The sequence below is a fragment of the Saimiri boliviensis genome, chromosome 5, assembly GCF_048565385.1.
Source record: "Saimiri boliviensis isolate mSaiBol1 chromosome 5, mSaiBol1.pri, whole genome shotgun sequence".
Lineage (NCBI taxonomy): Eukaryota > Metazoa > Chordata > Mammalia > Primates > Cebidae > Saimiri > Saimiri boliviensis.
Genome location: NC_133453.1, coordinates 109,003,914 through 109,024,075, shown reverse-complemented (window position 1 = coordinate 109,024,075; position 20,162 = coordinate 109,003,914). Strand labels below are relative to the sequence as shown.

The 20,162-nt window shown below is 46.5% G+C and overlaps 1 long non-coding RNA gene and 1 pseudogene across 1 annotated transcript; both read right to left on the bottom strand.

The window, feature by feature from the left end:
* Window positions 1–3,592: 3,592 nt before the first annotated feature.
* LOC141584629 (uncharacterized) lies at window positions 3,593–16,398 on the bottom strand. The gene is made up of 3 exons (XR_012517787.1): window positions 16,232–16,398; window positions 12,770–14,371; window positions 3,593–4,662 (listed from the first exon to the last, which is right to left on the bottom strand). It is a non-coding gene; the product is annotated as an uncharacterized LOC141584629 (long non-coding RNA).
* LOC101036649 (large ribosomal subunit protein eL20 pseudogene) lies at window positions 11,447–12,085 on the bottom strand (annotated as a pseudogene).
* Window positions 16,399–20,162: the final 3,764 nt, after the last annotated feature.

The window sequence follows — 20,162 nt, the reverse complement described above, 5'->3', positions numbered from 1 at the left end:
CGAAGTGGCGGGTCCCAGACGTCCGAGTAGGTCCCGGGAGGGGTCTCCCACGTGGGCTGCGGACGGGGCCCAAAGGTAGCAGAGCTAGCAGAGGCAGTGACGGACTGAGTCTATGGCAGGTCGTTTGCAAGGTGAAAAGCCGTCTGCTTCTTAATTTGTGACTCAAGTTTCAGAATTTTTTTCCTAAGGGACTTTAGAAATTACTTCAGGCTTGCCACCTAACCTTAAACCACCCCCTTGGAGACCGGCTGAGTGTTAGTTGTGTTTTCTGTTTAGTTCTTATCACCATCGATACTTGGTTGTAACAATGGTTGTGTACATTGGTTGGCCAGGCAAGTCTTACTTCTCCAGCTTTACAGATGTGGAAACCTCAGCCCAGAGACATGAGTTGACACCCCACCCCCAAAGCTAGAGTCTAAAACCCTTTCCTTCGCTCCTCATCGCCCACGGGATTTGATCCAGAAAGCATCTTCCCGCCCCCTCTCTTCTCCTTTCCTTAAATACTCCTTACAACTTCCTGTACCATTCTTCTCTGTTGAGCTTCTACTTGGTTTCTCGGTACATTCTGGATCCACCCCTTTCATTCATTTTCCAGACCACATTTCCACTGCAGCATTTGAAATGAGAGAGATGGGAATGGGGCCCACCGGCCCAGCTACCCCAGCGCCGAGGGTCAAGGGAACTGGCACTTGTGAGAGAGAAACTGTTGTGTAATGTCAAAATATCTCTGGGTTTCTTCCAGGAATTTGTGTTACAAACCCATTAAGAGGTGTCAAAAGCATAGGAACGAGGATGTGTACCTCAGAAACAGAGCTTAGTGGAAAATCAGTTTACTTCTATTTGTTTAAAATATGGAACACTCTTGGGCCGGATGCAGTGGCTCACGCTTGTAATCCCAGCACTTTGGGAGCCCAAGGCCGGCAGATCACGTGAGGTCAGAAGTTCGAGACCAGCCTGACCAACATGGAGAAACGCCGTCTCTATTAAAAATACAAAATTAGCCGGTCGTGGTGGCGCATGCCTGTAATCCCAGCTACTCAGGGGGCTGAAGCAGGAGAATCGCTTGAACTGGGAGGTGGAGGTTGTGGTGAGCCCAGATCGCGCCACTGCTCTTCCAGCCTGGGCAACAAGAGCAAAACTCCGTCTCAAAGAAAAAAAAAAGGAGGACTTTTATGCATAAAATCTAAGGCCTTCTTGAATCTTAACATTTTAAGACGTATGCCACAGAAAGGAGGGTCTCAGAATGCCTGAGGATAGTATTTAAATCTTTTTTCTTTTTTTTTTTTTTCTGAGACAGAGCCTTGCTCTGCTGCCAGGCACCAGGCTGGAGTGCAGTGGCGCGATCTGGGCTCACTGTGACCTCCGCTTCCCGGGTTCAAGCAATTCTGCCTCAGCCTCCCGAGTAGCTGGGACCACAGGCCCGCGCCACCACCCTCAGCTAATTTTTGTATTTTTTAGTAGAGAAGGCGTTTCACCATGGTCTCGATCTCTTGACCTCGTGATCCGCCCACCTCGGCCTCCCAAAGTGTTGGGCTTACAGGCGTGAGCCACTGCTCCCGGCCCTTCAAAGCTTAAACCTCTGTATTGTTCTTCACAGTTACCGGTTACGGTTACCACGTAGCAGGCATTCAATAAAAACTTGTTTACTAAATAATCTAGAGAGAGATTTTTTCCCCCATAGTTCTGCTCGTTTCTCTACTCTCTTCCCTAACTTACCATCCCTGGGGACTTCATTTACCTCTGTGTTCCTCAGAAACATCCCATGCGTATAGTTACAGTAGCTATTCTTTCTTTTTTGCCATTCTCCTTTTATATTGGTGACTTTTCCTCTTGCTTAGATATTAAATCTCTGACATCTTGCGTTTTATATATGATTATATACTAAATCATATATATTTAGTATATATGATTACAAATTAGTGATCTTGGGATTTTTTTTCTTGAAGAAATCATCATTCAGTATATATACATATACACACACACACACACACACACACACACACATATATATATATATATATATAATTTTTTTTTTGCCTTCCTACTCTGTGCCTGGGTTTGCAGTGATAAAATTATATAGTCACCACTGCCCAGGAACTCAGAATGGTGTAAGGAGGGCAGACAGGCGTATGGATAATAACACAGAGTGACCTGCATCATGGCAGGGAGGTGCATCGGGTGCCACAGCAGCAAGAGGAAGATGTCACAGATGTGCCTGGGGAAGTGAGAGATAACTTCTGAGAGGAGATGTGGTGTATTCCTTTTTTGTTGCTGCATAACGAACTGCCACAGATTTTGTGACTTAAAACAGTGTCTGTTTATTAGCTCCCAGTTATATAGATCAGAAATTTGCATAGGGGCAAGGCTGAATTCTCTACTTAGGTTATATTGCAAGGCTGAAATCAAAGTGTCAGCTGGGCTGACTTCTTATCTAGAAGCCCTTGCAAAGATCTTTAAAGCTCATTCTTGTTTTGGGCACAATTCAGTTTCCTGTGGTTGTAAGAGGCCCCATTTCCTTGGCCTCCCTTCAGTTCCTAGAGATCACCTGCATTCCTTGCCACATGACCCCTTCCATCTTGAAAGCCAGCAAGGGAGAAATCCTTCATGTCAAACATCCTCCTACATCAGATCTCTAACTTCCTCTTTTGCTACCAGCCAGAGAAAACTCTCTGCTTTTAAAGAGTGCATATGATTAGATCAGGCTCACTGAGATAATCTATTCTTAACATCAACAGTGTCACATACATAAACTGATCATGGGAGTATAATCCATTATATTCACAGTCCTGAGGGTTATGTAGGCTGCGTACACCAGTCGTCAGGGATCTGCAGGAACATCTTAGAATCTTGCTGGCCACATGTCGTGCCATGGCTGGCAACTGAAACTTGAATGGGGATAGTTACTTGCTGGAGAAATAAGCATGGAGGATTATGCATTCCAGGCAGAGTCAATAACAAAAATCCAGGAGATGGGTTCAGGTTTGGTTAGCCCTGTGAGCAGGCATATTGAGAGTCAAAAGATGGTCACCTCAGCTCCAAACGTCGTGACCTCCCACGCAGGAAACAAGGGGAAACTGTCCCTTTGTTTCTTTCTCTCACTCTCTTTTTCAAAATAAACTTTGTTTTAGAATGTTGATGAAAGAGTCAAACTCTATAAAATATTTGAAGAGATTTGTTCTGAGCCAAATATGAGTGACCATGGCCTGTGGCATAGCCCTCCAGAGATCCTGAGAACATGTGCCCAAGGTGGCCAGATTACAGCTTGGTTTTATACATCTTAGGGAGACATAAAGCATCAATAACTGTAAGGTGTTCGTTGGTTCGGAAAGGCAGGACAACTGGAAGTGACGCTTCCAAGTCATAGGTGGATTCAAAGATTTTCTGATTGGCAATTGGTTGAAAGAGTTGCTCTGAAGCCTCCAGGTAGCAAGCTTCAGAGAGAAAGAGTGTACATGTTGCTTATTGGACTTAAAGAGTCTGTTCTATGAGGAATTCAAAAAGGGAAGAGGGTAGAATGAGGCATGCCCAGCTCCCGCTTTCCATCACAGCCTGAACCAGTTTCTTCAGGTTAACACTGGAATGCCCTTGGCTAAGGGGAAGGGTCCATTCAGGTGGTTGCGTGGCGGTGGGGGCGGGGGGGGGTGGCGGTGCTTGGAATTTTATTTTTTGCTTACAAAAAACCTAAAAAAAGTTTTAGGTTTACAGAAAAACTGAGAAAATAGCACAGAGACATCTCCTATACCCACATTCAGCATTCGCTATTGATATGGTTTGGCTTTGTACCCAAATCTCCTGTCAAATTGTAATTCCCAGTGTTGGAGGAGGAGCCTGATGGAGGTGATTGAATCATGGGGGCGGATTTCCCCCTTGCGGTTCTTGTGATAGCAAGTGAATTCTGATGACATCTGGTTGTTTAAAAGCCTGTAGCACTTCCTCCTTCGATGTTTCTTTCTCCTGCTCTGCCATGGTAAGATGTACCTGCTTCCCCTTCAGTTGCCGCCATGATTTAAGTTTCCTGAGGCCTCCCAGCCATGCTTTTTGTACAGCCTGCAGAACTGTGAGTCAATGAAACCTCTTTTCTTCATAAATTATCCAGTCTCAGGTAGTTCTTTATAGCAGTGTGAGAACGGACGAATACACCGATTATTAAGAACTTGTATTAGCATAGTTCATTTGTCATAACTGGTGAACCAATATTGATGCATTATCATTAACTGATGTCTGTACTTTACGCAGATGTCCTCAGTTTTTTTCGAATGCCCTTTTGCTGTTCCAGGATCCCATCCAGGATCCCACACTGCATTTAGTCATCATATCTCCTTAGGCTTTCTCTTGGCTGTGAGTTCCCTTGTTTTTGACAGCCTTGACAGTGCTGAGGAGTACTGCTAAGGTGTTTAGTAGAACAGTCGTCAACTGTGAATCGTCTAATCTTTTTCTCACGATGACACTGAGGTTATGGGTTTTGGGGAAGGAGACCCCTGAAGTAAAGTGCCATTTTTATCACATCCTATCAAAGATGGTCCATTGTCTTCGTCCATTTTGTGCCACTGTGACAAAATACCACAGCCTGAGTAATATGTAATGTACAGAAATTTCTCACCTTTCTGAAGGCTGGGAAGTCCAAGATGGAGGGGCTGACAAGAACCTTCTTGCTGTGTCATCCTGTGGTAGAAGGGCAAAGAGAAGATGAGAGAACGTGCAAGAAGAATCAAACGCATCCTTTTATAAGGTACCCATTCCCTAGATAATAACATTAATCCCTTCATGAGGGCTCTGCCCTCATCACTTCAACACCTCTTAAAGGTCCCACCTCCTAACACTGTTGCATCGGGGATCAAGTTTCCAACACATGACCTTTGGGGGACACATTCAAACCATAGCAGGTATATACTGTCCCTGTGATTTATGACTTGGTGTTGAGCTTGATCACCTGTCTTAGGTAGTGTTTGTCAGGTTTCTCCACTATAAAGCTACTCTATATTTGCCTCTTTTTATGCTATACTCTTTGCAAGGAAGTCACTATGCCCAGCCCACACCTAAGGGTGGGAGCTATGCTCCACCTGCTTCAGTGCACAGTATCTGCATAAATTACTGGGAATTCTTCTGCATGTGAGATTTATCTCTTCTCCTTTGTTTACTTATTATGCAATCTTTTCTTTATATTAATAAAGACTTGTAGGTATGTGTCTTATGCTCTGGGTTATAATCTAATACTACATGACTTATTTTTTTGCTCCAGCTATTCTGGGTTTGGCCGTTGGGAGCTCTTTCATTTGTCTCCTGTGTTGCTTTGACATACCTCAGTCATTATGGGTTTTTTCTTTTCTTTTTTTTTTTACCTTCATAGCACTTCTTTACTTTCTGGCACTGTCAGCTCTCCAAGGTCATCTTGAAGATTTCCTGTCCCAGTCTAGAATCAGCTGTTTTTCCAAAGGGCCCTGTTTCTCTTTTTTTGGAGAATGGTGTTAGAGACCAATATCTGAGGCTAGGTGTGCCAAGGATTCTCTTTTCATTAAGGACAATGTTTCCCATCAGCCCCTCTGCAGACTACCCATTTTGTTTTTGCAGCAATGTCTTCTAATTTTGCCCCCAAGTTTTCCCTCCTCTTTCCATTGTAATGAACTTTTATCTGAGCATATAGGACTCTCAAAATAAAGAGTTCATTCCCTAGCTTCCCTTGTAGCTAAATATGACCAGATGACTAAATACTGGCAAAAGTGAGGTCAGTTGAAGTGTGTCCATCCAAAGACCTTCATTGAGAGTCCCTTTCTTAAGAGACTGCTGCTTTTACCTCTCTGTTCACCCCTTCCTCCTGCACTGGAGTACTTGTATGCCATCTTGGAGAGTGAGAACATGGGGCCATACACAGGAATGGTGGCTCTGGGAGCAGAATCTCCTCCCTGGCCTGGACCACAGGGCTGTGTACTTTCTCATGAGAGATGTCAATGGCTGTCCCTGGTAGCTGAACCGACTCCTGATAGTATCTTGTTGGCAGGAGTTGGGTCACATGGCTGTGCCTGTATAGAAGTCAGGATCACCGTGATGGGTTCGGCCCACACGAGGTCCACTCCTGGGGCTCAGCACAGGAGTGGACCTCTGTATCTAAACAGAAGCTACATTAAGTTACAAGGGAGCTGAGAGATAGACGGTTGTCGCCCAGCAGCCAACTATGTTGGCCCTGAGAAGCTCATGGAGAGGCAAGATTTGGGGGCCAGAGTGGACTGTAGGGCCTACCCCATATGTAAATATCTGCCACAGATCTGTTAAACGATGATCCTCGGGGCCACTTCACTGTTACAGGAAGCAAAACATAAGTAGATCTGATTTTTAAAAGTTCACAGTGCTGCCACAGCCAAAAAGAAAAAAAAAAAAAAAAAAAGCCCTTTCTGGAATGTCCTCTATGTGGAATCCCCACAAAATTTTTTCTTTTTCTTTCTTTCTTTCTTTCTTTTTTTTTTTTTTTTTTTTCTGAGACAGAGTCTTGCTCTGTCGCCCAGGCTGGAGTGCAATGGCACTATCTCGGCTCACTGCAACCTCTGCCTCCCAGGTTCAAGTGATTCTCCTGCCTTAGCCTCCCAAGTAGCTGGGACTAACGCCACACGCCCGCTAATTTTTCTTTTTTTTTTTTTTTTTTGTATTTTTAGTAGAGATGGGGTTTCACCATGTTAGCCGGGATGATCTCAATCTCCTGACCTCATGATCCGCCCACCTCAGCCTCCCAAAGTGCTGGGATTACAGGCGTGAGCCATCTCGCCTGGCCCACCCATAAAGTTTTCTAAGTGTGGAAGGAGGCAATGTGACAAGACTTCTAACAGACAATTGTCTTGAATTTTCTGTGACCTTGATCAGCTCTAATTCTTTCATTCATCAGTGGCCAGTACATTAACTTCTTACTTTAACATTATGCTTGTTGTATATTTTCCATTGTTACACATATTTATAATAGAAAATATGAAAAACACAAGAAAAAAGGAAAAGCCCATTCCTTCTACACTTCTCTTTCTATTCAATTTTTCTCTATTCATAAATCTTTGTTGCGTGGGTGATTTTTTATTTTTAGATATGTTTTAAAATAGTTTTTAGGTATTAATACTTGTGATCTGTCCTAAAATAGTTGCAATTTTATATCTTACTGTTTTCACTTAACATGGCATAAGTAGTTTCTTTTTTCTTTTCTTCTTTTTGAGACAGGTTATTGCTCTGTCACCCAGGCTGGAGTGCAACAGTATCATCTTGCTCACTGCAACCTCCACCTCCCAGGTTCAAGTCATTCTCCCACCTTAGCCTCCCAGACGTGTGCCATCATGCTTGGCTAATTTTTGTGTTTTTAGTAGAGACAGGGTTTCACTATGTTGGCTAGGCTGGTCTCGAACTCCTGACCTCAAGTGATCCACCCGCCTCAGCCTCCCAGAGTGGGAGCCGCCGCACTCAGCCAGCATAAGTTCTTTCACTTATTTTCCTTTATACCTACAAACATAATTTTCAGTATCTGGAAGTACATTTAAAAATTTAACTTTATTCTAGTTTTTTTTTTAATGAAAGATGTTCATGAAATGGGCATAGTGCTCCTGACAACTTCTTGGCTGCTGGAAAATGCAGTGGAGAGAGGGTGGTTGTTGCCCTTAGTGTTTGAGGCAGAGTGAGAGAGACCACCTGACTACCCATGCTAACTTAAAATCAGAGACCTGAAACTCACACACTTGACACGGAATGGCTGCCCTTTCCCGTTCCTTTAGCACTTGTAAAACTCTCCTAATTTTGCTCACCTTAGCAATACAATGCAAAGGACTATTATGGATTGCTATTGGGGGAGACCTTCTATTTAGGAAAAGGACCCAGAGGCTCTTCAATCACATGAGTCATCTGAGTTAGTGCATTCTAAGTGTTTATAGTAGAAGACAGGCTTTTAAAAGGCCAAATTGCACAGGCAGCAAAACCAAAAATAAAGAAATGGGACTTAATAAAACTAAAAAGCTTTTGCACAGCAAAGGAAACAACAGAATGAACAGGCGACCTGTTGAATGGGATAAAATATTTACAAACTATTCATCCAAAAAGGGACTAATATCCAGAATATACAGGTGACTCAAACAATTCAGTAGCAAAAAAATTGAATAATTCCATTAAACAGTGGGCAAAAAACATAAATAGACACTCTCATAAGAAGACATAGAAACAAACGGTCAACAGTGTAGAAAAAAATGTTCAACATCACTAATCATCTGGAAATGCATATTAAAACCACAATGAGTTCTGTATCAAAACAGGGGTTCATTTAAAAAAAGTTTTAAATACAATGAAATATCATAATCTTATCCGTTATAATGGCTATTACTAAAAAGCCGAAAAATAACATGCTGGCAAGGATGTGGGGAAAAGGAAACTCTTCTACATTGTTGGTAGGAATGTACATTAGTACAGCCTCTATGGAAAACGGTATGAAGATTTCTCAAAAGAGTCGAAATAGAACGACCATATGATCCAGCAGGCTCACTACTGCAATCGCATTCCTTTATTTCCAAAATAAAGGAAATCAGTATGTCAAAGGGATAGCTGCATTCCCATGCTTATTGCAACACTATTCACAATAGCCAAGATATGGGATCAATCAAGTGTTCATCAACAGATGAACGAGTAAAGAAAATGTGATACATATATGCAATGGAATACTATGCAGGCATTGAAAAGAATGCAATCTGGTTATTTGTAGCAACATGGATGATCATTATGTTAAGTGAATTACTCGAGGCACAGAAGGAAGAATATTGCATGTTCTCACTCATATGTGGAGCTAAAACCTTTGATCTCATGGAAGTAGAGAGAGGCTGAGAAGGGTGAGAGGTGAGGAGGAGGAGGAGGAGGAGGGAAGTAAGAGAGGTTGGTGAATGGGTTCAAACATACAATCAAATAGAAGGAATAAGTTCTGGTGTTTGATGGCACAGTAGGGTGATTATAGTTAACTATAATATATATTTTGAAATGGCTAGAAGAAAAGAATTCAAATGTTTCTAACATGAAGAAATTATAAATGTTCAAAGCAGTAGATATCCTAAATACCCTGATTTGGTTATTGCACAGTGTATGCATATCTCAAAATATCACATGTACCCCATTAATATGTACAATTATTATGTATTGCCTGGGCCAGGGCTCATGCTTATAATTCCAGCACTTTGGGAGGCCAAGGCAGGCAGATTGCTTGAGCTATAAAGTTCAGCCTGGGCAACATAGTGAAACCCTGTCTCTACAAAAAAAATAATAATAATAAAAATAAAGAAAAATAAAGCTTGGGCCTGGGAGGGAGAGGTTGCAGTGAGCTGTGATTGTGCCACTGTACTCCAGCTGGAGCACCAGAGTGAGACTCTTTCCGAAATAAAAAAATTATTATTTATTGATAAAATTTTTTAAAAAATAGACCAAATTGCTCTCAAAGATAACCCATTTTTCAGAAGTTGGCTGTTTGCCTACTTAATGTTCTCCACCACTGCAGCATCTCCCTAACGGCCTGACGGCCCACTCCTTACTTCCAGTGTGTTTGTCTTGACAGCAAGAAGATAACTGTCTGTTCCTTCCCTTTCTCCTGTTTATATTTTCTTATTCTCTTCCTATAATTTTCAGTTGATGTATCAGGAAAGAGTGGCAGAGAAAGGTCAGGTGGTTGTTACGAGAACCCAAGGACACCTAATGGAGCAGCCAGAGAGGACCTCAGAGCTACCTGACAGACTCACGCTCACTTTGTTCCATGGTACCTCTCAAATGCCCATCCCAGACCCCGCCCCATTGCCTAATGCACCAGGACACCACTCCCTGTCTTGCCAATTTCAGCTGCCCCTCCCAGCATCTAGGCTTCCGCTTCCAAGATCAGCCTTGCCATACTTGACACCACAGGTTTCCTTCATCCAAGCCCTCCGAGGCCCTCTCTGGGCCAGTTTGGAGGATGCTAAGTCCTCTCAGTGCACCATCCAGGGGGTCAACACTGCAGAAATTAGTGAGGAGGTAGTTATCTTCATCCTCATGGCTCAGCGTATGCCTCGACCCACTGTGATGTAGATCCTTCCCCAACTGCTTCCGCATGTCAAGTCACAAGAGTTGGCGTTGGTTCATCATAGGCTAGCCTGGCCAAAGCTTAGCTGCACAAAGTCTGTCCTGAGAAGCAGCAATGCCACTGTCCCCTGGGCCCTCCAGACTGCCAAGGCCGCTGAGTTTCAGAGAGCAGGCTCCCTGTGGCCTTACACGCTGGCGGCCCATTGGGCCAAGCAGGTCCGGCCAGGCTGCACTGTGACGGACACGAGAGTTGGCAGAGACCTGTGCCTGTCCTTCTCAGCCTCAGCGTTTGGAAGACAGCAAAAGGCATCCTGCTCGCAGGATTGTGGTGGAGGCCAGCAGGGCGAGGCACATGAAAGCCGCTGAAGATAGATGGCACTTGTCCCCACCCACTGCCCACAACAGGCCCAGGACTGCCTCGGCCCCGGTGGACCTCAGAGCCAGCAGGCCCTTCAGAATGGAGGGTGCCAAACACCATGAGAAGGCGTGGTTCTTTTCAGAGAACCCGACTCTGAGACTGTGGCCTCCCACTGTGAGTCACCACCTCTGATTCCTGAAGTCCCCTGTAGTCATTGGCTCTCTCCCAAACCAGCCAGCTGATCAGCCTTGAGGACAGCAGAGTGTCCGCCAGGAGGGATCTGTGAAGTTTCCCATCTCTGGGCAGTCCACCACGTGGAGTCCCTGAGGCCACCCTTCTCCACGTGTCCCCCACGCTGTCCTTGACCCTCCCATAATCCTGGAGGACCAGCCTTCCAGGGCCTCTGCCATGGAAGTAAATGACGGCAAGGCAAAAACAGCTGAAAGATTTATAAGCGTGTGAAATTACAAAGGTGTTTTTCTTTTTTTTTTTTTTGAGGCAGAGTCTCACTCTGTTGCCCAGGCTGGAGTGCAGTGGCACCATCTTGGCACACTGCAACCTCTGCCTCCTGGTTCAAGCGATTCTCCTGTCTCAGGATCCCAAGTAGCTGGGATTACAGGTGCATGCCACCACACCCGACTAATTTTTGTATTTTTAGTAGAGACAGAGTTTCACCATGTTGGCCAGGCTGGTTTCAAACTCCTGACCTCGGGTGATCCGCCGTCCTCAGCCTCCCAAAGTGCTGGGATTACAGGTGTGAGTTACCACTCCTGGCCTACAGAGGTGTTTCTGAGTGGGGAAACCACTGTCTGGTTGGACTGACTGCCCAGTTCCACCACCCCATGAGCATATGAGTGAGCTTGCTGCACTCATTATAGACACCCTGCCACCAGCAGCCTGATTTTGCTGAGTCCATAGCTTACAAGTCCAATCTCATGACCCTGCCTTTCACCTCACCTGCTGCCTTAAAAACCTGCAGCCTGAGGTGGCCTAGAAGCTGTGACATCCCAGTACCCAGAAGTTTATCTCACACCCTGATCTTGGTTTCTTTTTTTTTTTTTTTTAACCGGAGTGTTCCTGAGTTTATCCGGGGCACACCCGGACGAGGGTCCTACACCTAGAAGAAGGTGTTGGGCCTCTTGGTGGTGAAGCGTGGCTTGTGCTGACGGCGCAGGACGCGGTGGGGCAGTGGGAACTTGATCTTGGAGTCGTGTAACTGCTTGACGGCCAGCCGGCAGCACTTGCTGACTGCGATCTCCTCCACTTTTTCATGATCTGAATGGAGTGGGTCCGGGCGCGGTGCCGGGCACCATGTCTCAGTAGCACTGGGTGACAGCGCCTGCGGTGGTCATGTCCCGCTATTCCCGGTACATGCTGTGGGTTCCGCTCTGGGAGTCATAGCGCAGCCAGATACTGAAGTTCTTCACCCGAAGGGGGAACTTCTTGAACACCTGCCCACAGTAGACAATCTCCCCTGAAGACTTCTTCATCTTCTTCAACTGAGACACGAAGTACCAGAAGCGGGACTTGGCAACGATGTGATTAGGCGCAAAGATTCGCATGCGGTAGAGAGGCGGTGTGTGGCATTTGGGGGTGGGCAGGCAGCGACCCACCACCTTGTACTCTCGTAGTGTGCCCGAAGCCTTCATGACGTTCTCTCCGCGATCGCCGCCACCCGCAAAAGGACTGATCTTGGTTTCTAAATGCCATTCTCCACTAAAAGGGATCAGGGCTGGTGCAGGAGAAGAGCAAGAGCTTGGAACATCTTATGCCCAAGAGTAAGGAAGTGCTCAGAGAATCGCAGGAGCGTGTTAAAAGGATACGTAAGTCAGTTTAATGAGACTGTTTCTGGCCAAAGTTGGAACATCAAACATTAAAATAACGATAGTAATGGATTAGATTCCATAGAATAAAATCCTTGAGGACATAGTGATAGAAACATAACTCAGGAAGAAGGAAATCTCTCCCAAATAGAAGAAGGAAACTAGCAAATGGGAAAGGAGTGGGGTTAGGAATTCATGGTGGATATTCAAACCAGCCGGTGAAAGCTCGATGAATCAGATTCTTAGTTTCAATGTCTCTCCTCTCAATTTAGTAATTATAGTGCAGTAATCACGACTTTACGTGGAGAAACCTGGCCAACACCACCTTCACAAAACTAACAAAAACCTTGCACACCTGCAGCTTAAGCTCTCAGAAGTCACCTGCTGAAGTGCCTTCAAACAGTGACCTGTCTGTGTGCTGCGCTCAGCTGCTTGGGCTCAGTGTCAGTCTATTTCTGCAAGCTACAATCCTGAACACAGTGGAATTCAGCCCATACGTAGTAATTTTATCTACCAGTTAAGGATCTTTGACTCCAAAAATTACCTTTTTGGTACAAGTCACCACCGGGTGTAGAGTTAAGACATGGTTTTGAATTTCTGCCATGCTGTGTCATCACAGGCAAGCTGCTTCACCTCTCTGAGCTTCAACTGTTTATCTATAAAATGGGAATTACAACAACATCTTAATAAAACAGCAATTCCAGTGCTAGATATTTCCTCAGGAGAAATGAAAACATGTCCACACGAATAACTGTGCCTGTATGTTTCTGCCTGCTTTATTCATAATAGTTATAAACAACCTAAATGTTCATCAACTGGTTAGCAAAGGAACAAACTACTGATGACATGAACGAATTTCAGAAGTATCATGCTCAGTGAAAGAAGCCAGACAAGAATTACACCTTACGTAAATTTCATATATATGAAATTCCAGTAAAGGCAAAACCTATAGCCAGGGGCCAAGAGTGGAGGATGGTCTGCAAAGAGGCAGGACCTTCCTGGTGTGGTGGGAATACTCCGTGTCGTGAATGTCGTGATTGTGGTCACAAGACTGTATACTTTTGTCAGACTCATCAAATTGTACACCTAAAATCGGTGCATGAGGCCCCAGTACAGCCAATAAAAGATACCTACATGACAGTGTCTTCTGAGGATGAATGGGGTGATATATATGCAGCCCCAAGTTCAGTGCCTGTGGTGAGAGGAGTCCTAAAATAGTACCTGTGGCCACGCCCCATGGTCTTAGACCAGGGCAGGGCAAGTGTGCAGACAGCAGGCCCAGCCAGGGAGCAAGCAGGCAAGGCATTCTGCAGCTAAGGTGAGTAACCAGGTGACGGCAAGGTGGAATAAGCAGGTTGGAAGAATCACTTGCGGAGGAAATGGGGAGCAGGGCAACAGAGGCCCCACCTGCTGAGAACTGGGTGTGCTCCTGCCAGTCCAGTCGCAGGCGCTGGGTTGCCTGCCCCTCCTGATTCAGTGTCCCGCAGTCATGCCTGCTCTACCACCCTCGCCTAGCCCCAGCGGGTGGTAAAAGTCCAGCCCGGCAGTGGGCCCTTGTCTCTTTCCATGCCCCTGGCCTGCCCTGTGCAGCTATGCCCAGCCCACATCCAACCCAGGCCATCCTGTTGAAGGCAGTACCTTGGCACGCAGGGCTGGGAGCTCTTAACTGAGGATCGAACCAACTACCCCAGGAGCCACTGGGAGAAAGGCCGAAGGGTGCAGAGGAGAGGGAAGGAAAAGACAGCAGCCCAAGAATCGGCCTCCCTGTTCCAGCAGGAGTCTCATCTATTTATATATGTTATGTCTTATTGCTCGGCAACCAACTATCGGCCGGGTGTGGGCTGGGAGGAGGGGGTCTCCTGGTGCAGCGGGTTGGCATGACTCATCGCCTCGCACTCTGGCCTCTGGGCCTAGGTTAACAGACTCCTGCGTTCCAGGCTGAACCCAGGTGGCCAGGCCCTCCCTGCTGAGGAATCTGGGCTGGGGCAGTGCCAGCTCCCTGCTTGTCACTTGGCCGCAGAAGGGGTAGTGGAAGGATCATGGGTTCATGGAGGCAGGTGGACCACCTCTTGGCTCCTGGCTCTGCCACCTGTCCACTGGGTAGCCTTGGGCGAGTCACAGCTTCTCTGACATCAGCCTGCTCACACTGTAAAAGGAGAGTGTGAGATCATGTTGAAGGAGTCTGTACAGTGAAATCAAAATCCATTTTAACTCTTCACACACCCTCTCCCATGCATTTGACAGTGAGGAAGCTGCAGCCCAGGGCAAAGTTGACTCACTTCCCAAAGTCAACTAATTTGTACCTGGAAGAGGCAGGATTTGAACCAGGGCCTCTGTGGTTAAGAGTCCTGTGTATCCTGTCACTGCAACGCCTACCTCGTGCACTCAAAATGCAAAATCTGTGGGTTCCTGGGTTCACCCGGTGGGATTCTCCAGGGGCAGCCCCTCCAAGGATGGGGAATTCTCTCTGGTGTCAGGGGTGTGTGTTTCAGTTAGAAAAGCCCTGCCCTGGATAGTCCCAGGGATGAGGTGCAGCTGCCTGCCCACCTCCGCCTGCCTGCCCTTGCTATCAGCCATTCACCTGAGACTCTAACCCCTTGTTGTATTCCTGAGTCACCTAACAGGGTGTCTTCCAAGCACTGCACAGTGTCAGATTTTGACTACCAGCTTCCTTGTGGCTACAGAAATCCCTTGTTTGAGTCAATGCGGTGGATCCAGACCTGGCCACGTCACTCCCCTACTCACAGCATTTCAGTGGCCCCCCATTGCTCATCGGGCCAGATTTAAACTCCACTATGTGGCAGGCACGGGAGGCCTCCATCATGTGGCCTCTGCTTCTCCAGTCCTCCTTGTCATTGTCATCAGCACCTCTTCTCCAGGCCCCAAATCCTCAGGAGCACCCTGGGCCCTTGCCTCCTGCTCATCCTGCAGGCCTGCAGACCTCCAGGCCAATATCTCCTAAGACCCTTCTGGCCTTACCAGGCTGGCATGAGCATTTTTTGCCCAACAGTGGCAGAGCACTGTGCCAGAGCACTGTGCCAGAGCACTGTGCCAAAGGGTTCTCAGAGCTTGTTACAACTCAGGAAGGCAGGTCCCACCCTGTTTTACAGGGAAGGAAACTGAAGCTCAGAAAGGTAACCTTCCAAAGGTCACATTCCCGCTCACCTCAGCACCTCCCTGCCCACCCCGGGCACATCTCCATTCCTGCCAGATCCTGCCCAGGAGGTGACTGTGTGTGTGTGTCTGTTTCTCTGATTATGAACAAAACATTTATTTTATTTTAAAGAGCTTAAGGTCTCCATAATAAGGAATTTGGGGCTTTTGAATAAGAGCAGGAAATCTCTGGTTTAAGAACTGTAGGCTAATTTCATCCAGCTCTTAACACTTAAAAAAAAAAAGTCTCCTCTTATTCTTGAGACCCATTTCTCTCCATAGCTATAAAAATGTAGCACTGTTGACAGGTCCTTAGTAAATGAATCCTGAAGAGCGGCAGCATTTGGGCGCTCGCTCCCCTTTTTAGGGCCTCAGTTTCTCATTGACACAATAAGTTTGGCAAACGAGCAGGAAATAACCTGCATAGCATAGAAAATGGAATGTGTCACACATAACAAGAGCAAATACTGTGCTGTAAAATTTTCAGTTAAATGTGTGTCTGTATGGTAGTCAAAATCTGACACTGTGCAGTGCTTGGAAGACACCCTGTTAGGTGACTCAGGAATACAACAAGGGGTTAGAGTCTCAGGTGAATGGCTGACAGCAAGGGCAGGCAGGCGGAGGTGGGCAGGCAGCTGCACCTCATCCCTGGGACTATCCAGGGCAGGGCTTTTCTAACTGAAACACACACCCCTGACACCAGAGAGAATTCCCCATCCTTGGAGGGGCTGCCCCTGGAGAATCCCATCGGATAGGTCATGGTACAAAATAGACTTTCTTTGCTGTGGGTGGCAGTGTGGAGAGTTTGAAAGCCCCAACCTAAGATAGTCTCTGTAGCCCCTCCGGCTCTGACCTCAAGGATGCCGTGATTGGGATCTGGAGTGCAGGTGGATCCCCGCAGAAAGCTCCGCCGCAGCGTGTGTGGCGCAGTTAGAGCCCACGTTGTTTGACGGCCCATCTGCATCCACTCCATTGTTCTTCAGTTTGAGAAAAGGAAACAAAAGTTGTAGGCATTGTTAAAGAAAACACAGAGGGCCGGGCGCGGTGGCTCAAGCCTGTAATCCCAGCACTTTGGGAGGCCGAGGCGGGTGGATCACGAGGTCAAGAGATCGAGACCAGCCTGGTCAACATGGTGAAACCCCGTCTCTACTAAAAATACAAAAAATTAGCTGGGCATGGTGGCGTGTGCCTGTAATCCCAGCTACTCAGGAGGCTGAGGCAGGAGAATTGCCTGAACCCAGGAGGCGGAGGTTGCGGTGAGCCGAGATCGTGCCATTGCACTCCAGCCTGGGTTAACAAGAGCGAAACTCCGTCTCAAAAAAAAAAAAAAAAAAAAAAAAAAGAAAACACAGAAAAGTAGACCTTTTCCGCTTTTATTATTATGATTTTTAAAGTATTACTAATAGATGTCGGCTGGGTACAGTGGCTCAAGCCTGTAATCCCAGCACTTTGGGAGGCCGAGGTGGGTGGATCACGAGGTCAAGAGATCGAGACCATCCTGGTCAACATGGTGAAACCCTGTCTTTACTAAAAATACAAAAACATTAGCTGGGCGTGGTGGCGCGTGCCTGTAATCCCACCTACTCAGGAGGTTGAGGCAGGAGAATTGCCTGAACCTAGGAGGCGGAGGCAGTGAGCCGAGATCGCGCCATTGCACTCCAGCCTGGGTAACAAGAATGAAACTCCGTCTCAAAAAAATAATAACAACAATAATAATAATAACAGTAATAATAGATGTCTACGATTTTTAAAAAGTAAAAGTTTTTCTCTCCCTGCCAGCGGCAGCCTTCAGGTGTACACCTAGAGGCAAGCTCGGCCAGTGCTGCATCCACAGGCCATGCCCCCGACAGGGGCTCCCAGCCAAGGACTGGGCGGCCAAGCTGCCCTCCCTCTCAGAGTCTGTCTGTCCCTCTGCCCCTCGCCTGGGCCCTGCAGTCTGACCCCTCCTTCCTACACTGTCCCGCCTGTCAGCACAGTTCTGCACTTTCATTTGACCGAGTTAAATCTGACCAGTGCCCAGATCTCACTTTCTAAATACCATTCTCCAGCAAAACAAGCCCCGGCGCTCAGAGAAACAATTGATTTCATGACCGGTGCAGGGAGAGTACCAGATGAGTCTGGAGCATCTTGTGACAGACGGGAAGGAAGGGATCAAAGAAAGATGAGGCCTGTCCAAGAACACAGGAGCGCATGGGAGCCAACTAAGGAGATCCTAATATCTGGTATAGATCCCAAATCTGGTACAATTTGAGCAAAAATAGTGATGAATTATAACCCATAGAATAATAGAGATATCCAAGAGTTCATACAAATATAAAGATAATGGAATAAATATACACGGGAGAAAGAGCTTTTTTACAGTAGAATTCCAACTAATATATGTAGAAAGCGTGATGTACAAAGAAAATCACCGTTTGCTAAAAACTATGGTCATAACTGTTGCAGGCAAGAATCATCAGCCAATGCTAAAATTAGTCGGCAAAAATTGATGAGAAGCAGGATATTTACATACTCATAAAGCATCCCCCCCCAACTGGATATTTATTAATTACAAAGGAAAATAGGGGCTTTCCAGTGGAGGGAGACAGTACTTTAACCAAGTGATCAAACCGACCATGACCAGTAATCAGACACAGCATCACCCCTGTCCTGACAGAGTGTCCTGAGAGGGGCGTAGCATCACTTCTGTGGCGTTTGTGCCAAAAATGCTTATCCTCAATCTAATACTGAGAAAACATCACACAAATCCAAAGTGAGAAATGGCCTACAAAATAGCCAGCCAGTGTCACAGAGACAAGGAAAGATGGAGAACTGCCCCAAATGGGAGGAGACAAGTGCCATGCTGGATTCTGAATGGAACCCTGGACTGGAAGCAGGGCATCAGTGGGATCCTGGGGCAATGGCAGGGAAAGGTCAGAACCCAGCCGGGACATCTGCTCTCAGGACTCTGCTTTTGCCCCCAGCGGTGATCAGAGACGCACCCCTCTACAAACCACAGCAGCCTGTGGTTAGATGTCATGGAAGCTTCAGGATCAGAATGATCCAGCAACCTGGCTGTTTCTCTCTGATGTCCTTAATTACACCATCTTCTGGGGCTATCTTTGTTGTCAGGCTGCCTCCTTCCTGATACCCCAATGGTTCTAGAAGTTTCAGGTCTCATGTCTGCTTGCCACTCTGGAGGAGACTGAGGCCCTTCTGGTAGTTCTCTCCTTAAAGAACAAGAGCACGTTTCTTCCCCAGAAGTCTCCAAATCCATCCTCATATTCCAATGGCCTGAATGTGATTACAAGCCCATTCCTGAAGTAAACCTTGGGCCAGGAAACGCCATGCACAGGGTAGCAAATGCGATGGGATCACTCTCTGAAAAATCAGCTTCCACAGTCCCCACTCAGGAGCTGCAGGCAAGGGGCTGAGCATGGGTCAGCTTTCCCTGAAGCACATGTGGACAGGCAGATCCCTAACAAAACGGGGGTGCTGTTAGGAAGGAAGGAGAGAATGGAAGCTGGGTAGGCAACAGTGTCCACAACTTCAAGCAGTGTTCTCTTCTATAATAACTGCCTTCCCCGGTGCAGTTTCCTGTGGACCCAGGAGTGTGCCTGCAGCAGGCACCGACTTTCTGTTTCTCCTAATGGCTGTGTTTCTTACTCCCAAGTGAGCCAAAGGGCGCTTTCTCCTTTAAACAGCAGGCTCTCAAGAGTTGATTTTGAATAAGCCAGATCAAATGTGGGGGCCCAGGCAATGTCAGGTTTCTCTATCCTGGAGTGAGGAATTCACAGTGGCAACTCCCAGCTAGGGGATTTTTCAGGTCCATTTCCTAGATGAGGCTCCTCCAGGGCCTTCCAAGCCCCAGGATTCAGAGATCAAATAGTGCCCAAAGGCCGACATAATTAAACACCTACATCCAACATATAAGCAGTCTTATTTTTGCTGCTTTATGTTGTTCTCCAACCACATTAGAATCTTCTCCAGGCTAGAGTCCAAGTCCCATCTTAATTATTTTTGGGTTTTGGTGTATCTCCCCAAAAAGACTTTAAGTGCTGTGGGGATAGGGACTGAAGAGGTGTTGAGAGGGAATCGCACACCTCTCACTTCTCAGGAACTGCCAGTTCCCTGGGCAGAGTCAGGACCTGGGACAGACCTGCCTGCTGATGAGATGGCCCCAGACTGTCTACAGACAAAATTTGGTGCTGCAGACAATGTCAGAGGGGACAGTCTACAGGACACCAAATAGCTTTCAAAAGTTTCGACATGATCAGTTGGTGAGACTACTCAGAAGAGTGTGTTAAAAATTCCAAACTGGGGCTGGGCAAGGTGGCTCATGCCTGTAATCCCAGCACTTGGGGAGGCCAAGGCAAGCGGATTGCTTGAGCCTAGGAGTTCAAGACCAGCCTGGGCAACATGGAGAAACCTCATCTCTACTAAAAATAGAAAAATTAGCCAGGCGTAGTGGTGTGTGCCACTCAGGAGGCTGAGGTGGGAGGATCACTGGAACGTGGGATGCGGAAGTTGCAGTGAGCTGAGATCACACCACTGCATGCCATCCTGGGGCACAGAGTGAGACCCTTCCTCAAAAAAAAAAAAAAAAAAAGAAAAAGAAAAAAAGAAAAAGAGAGAAAAGAAAGAAAAGAAAAAAAATAAAGGAATTTGAATTGAGTACTAGGCATAGTAGCTGGGGGTGATGACATAGTTTGTACAACATACCCCCATGATACAAGTTTACCTATATAACAAACCTGCACATATACCCCAAGCCTAAAATAAAAGTTTACCAAGAAAAAGAAACA